Genomic DNA, 3,672 nt, shown 5'->3' with positions numbered 1-3,672 from the left:
GAAGAGATGGAAAATGGGGGAGAAAGAAAGAAAGCCTCTCAGGTCCCCTCTGCCCTCCCCACCTTGCTCTCCAAAGCCCTTCTTTCCTCCCCTGACAGGGTGAGCAGATGTCCTCACAGCAAAGGAGGACAAACCACCGCCAAATGGAGGGCATTCCAGACAAATAAGAGGACATGGCCAAAGAAAAGCTGACTCATATTAATGGAAATGCATGTTCTTCTTAGTCATGCTGAAAACAGAGGGCATTTTGGAATTGCTCCTGGACAGAAGGCTGAAGTGGAGGACCTGTCCAGGAAAAGGAGGATGCCTGGTCAAAACTCATATAAATGTAAATGCATACTTTTCTTAGCCATGACCAAAATGGAGGACATTTGGAATTCCTCATGGATAGAAGGATGAAGTGGAGGACATTACTTGTAAAAGGAGGACATCTGGTCACCCTGAGCTCAAAACACTCATATAGGTGTAAATGCATGCTTTTCTTATCCATGTGTAAAATGGAGGACATTTTTGAATTCCTCCTGGACAGAAGGCTGAAGTGGAGGACATGAAAAAGGAAGACACCTGGTCACTCTGAGCACAAAACACTCATAGAAACATGCTTCTTAGCCATGCTCCAAATGGAAGACATTCAGGAAAATTGTAGGACATGACCAAATGAAAGCCCAAAGAACCCTATTCATCAAAATATAATAAAGCTTTGCTCTGGTGCCACAACAACAAACTGCAATTCCAACAGTTCCATAGCACTGAGCCAAGGCAGTTAAAATGGTGTCAAACTGGATGGTTTCTGCCGCGTGGATGCACACTCCAGATTGGCTCCTGCTTGTCAACCTGAGCTCTCTGTGTTTGTGTATCTGTGTGTATATCTATGTGTGTGTCCAGGCTCTGGGCGGATGTGGCTCCTGCTGCCGTGCAGCCTTTGTCTCCAACTTCCCAGCTGCGGAAGAGGCAGCAGGAGCAGGATGTTGGGGCTGCTGGAGGAAAAGTGGGTTGAAGCAGGAGCATTGTGAGGAAATCTGGGCAGAATCGAAGGCTGCTTTGGGGTCGAAAGCTATGGTCCAGAGAGAAACGGGCGTGCTTTTGTGCATGTGCAAAGAGCCAGCGTGCTGTAGTGGCTTGAGGGTTGGACTTTGACTCTGGAGACCCTTCTCACCTTTAGAAACCCACTGGGTGATTTTGGCAAGTCACACTCTCTCAGCCTCAGGGGAAGGCCATGGCAAACCTCTTCTGAAGAAATCTTGCCAGTTAAACCCCATGATAGGTTCGCCTTAGGTTCACCAAAAGTCAAAAATGACTTGAAGGTGCACACAACAACAACAACCATATTGGATAGAGAGATCTTGTAGTACCTTTGAGACTAACTGAAGGAAAGAAATAGGGAAGATGAGCTTTCGTAGACTTCAATCTACTTTCTCAGAAGCATTTATAAATATTTATATTTCTTAAATATTTATTTTTATATTTATAAATGTGTTGGAGGAAGTAAACTGAAGTCGACGAAAACTTGTTGCCAAATTCTTTCAGTTAATCTCAAAGGTGCTACAAGATCTCTCTGTCCAACATGGTTTGTTGTAGTCTACTTCACCAGATGCATTTATAAATATAAATATAAATATTTAATTAATATAAATATTTATAAATGCATCTGAGGAAGTAGACTGAAGTTGACTGCCAATCTCAAAGGTGCTACAAGATCTCTCTATGTGTTGATTCTACAGACTAACACGGCTATATCTTTGAATTAAACCATATTGGAGTTAGTTTCCATGTAGAATGGTATGCATTGTAGTGAGAGAAAAAAATCAGTTCGATAGAACTAGATATGCTTATATAAATGACATTGCAGGGTAATATTGGGGTAGGTAGAGTAGGCTATTGTAGCCAAAGAGACATGTAAGCACTACAGAGACAACTTAATGTAACCAAGCAAACAACAAGAAAGGGAAAACAAGTGACATGACTGGCTTAGCAAAAGATAAGATAGGTTCTCCTTGGGGTCGCCATAAGTTGGAAACAACTTGAAGGCACACCACAAAAACAAGTTCAATAGTTCTGTCTCACCTTTGTTTAGGAAGGGGAATAGATCCAAGGGCATGTTGTTGTTTTTAAAGTCCACTATCTGTTGTTTTGGACAGCTATAACTGATGGGAACAGAGAATAATGGGGGGGGGGATACATGGGTGGGGAAATGGCTGCTAGGGTGCTAAGAGGATTAAATTAAAAGGCAAAACACACTCAAGATCCTCCTTTCCCAAATGCATTTTTTAGGGTCTTTCATACCCTTTTAAACCTTGGTAGTGGTGTGTGTGTGCCTTCTAGTCCTTTCTGACAAGGCAATTCTATAATAGGGGTTTCTTTGCCGCATTTATTCAGAGGAGGTTTGCCATTGCCTTCTGAGGCTGAGACAACGTGAATTCAAGTTAACGTTTATTGCACTAGCCAAAGGCCATGACAAAATGAGCTTATCAAAAAGTATAAAACATTTAACATTTAAAACAAAAGGCACAGAATACAAAGGACAAAAATGTGCAGTTAAAAATAGTTAACTGTTAAAAAGGACAAATGGAAAAAGAGACATCTTTCCTGGATATTAGTAAACAAATAAGATATAATCATAAAATCTAATTAATACTTGGTGTCTCCCTGGCAATTTATGGCAATTTTATTTAACTCTCTCTAATCTTTTTTGCAGCCATGGCAAAAAGAACCACTCTATGTGTTACATAGTCATTGGTGTCACTCAAAAGGAATTGGACCTAATCAACAATAGAGCTCCCACTTTTGTTTGTCAGCAAGGGTGTTGCCCAAGGTCACCCAGTGGGTTTCTATGGCCCAGCAGCAATTCAAACCCTGGTCTCCAGGGTCCTAGTTCGACATTCAAACCACTATGCCTCACTAACCTTATCACAGGATTTTCTTGGCAAGATTTGTTCAGAGGGAGCTTGCCATTGCCTTCCTCTGAAACTTATTATGTCTTGCCTAAGACCAACCAAAGGATTTCAATGGCCGAGTGGGGATTTGAACCCTGGTCTCCAGAGTCATAGCCCAGCACTCAAACCACTACACCAGGTTGGCATTTGTAGTCTCACTTTTTCAGCTATTTTTTAAAGGACCTGATTTAGCTCTCCTCCCACTTTTCCCCAATTGTCCTCAGTTTACTTCAGTTGTGGCCAACTGAGTTCCAAGTGCAAAAGTCAGCAAGGAGTAGAGGAAGAGTAATGTGGAATCTTCCCCTTCCCAGTAGGCTCAGGCAAAAGCAAACTGATACAGTGTCTCCTAGCCTAGTGTTCTTCCTCATCAATAACCTTTGCCATCTGGACCAAATGTTGCTTGGCCACATGTATCCAGTTTTCTTCTGTGAAATGTTGGGAGGGTGTGGTTGAGTTTGAAACAACTGTTGTGCTTGTGCTTGCTGCACACCTTCTATTATGCAAAGGAACCAGAGCGAATGATTTACATTTTGATTGGGGTGCACTGGCCACAACTAGAAGCCTTTTAGCAGTGTATACAGTAAATGACCAGCAAGTCTATTCCTGTGTTTAGCAGACTGTTCTTATTTCATCATCTTTCCTTGTGTTTCCCAGAGGAAGCCAATGTTGTCACTAGTGTACAGTACTCAGACTAGAGAGTGGGAATGGGGAGAAAGGGGACACTTTGCCTCCAAATGCC

The sequence above is a fragment of the Sceloporus undulatus genome, chromosome 3 (assembly GCF_019175285.1).
Source record: "Sceloporus undulatus isolate JIND9_A2432 ecotype Alabama chromosome 3, SceUnd_v1.1, whole genome shotgun sequence".
Classification (NCBI taxonomy): domain Eukaryota; kingdom Metazoa; phylum Chordata; class Lepidosauria; order Squamata; family Phrynosomatidae; genus Sceloporus; species Sceloporus undulatus.
Note: the sequence above shows the minus strand (reverse complement) of the source record.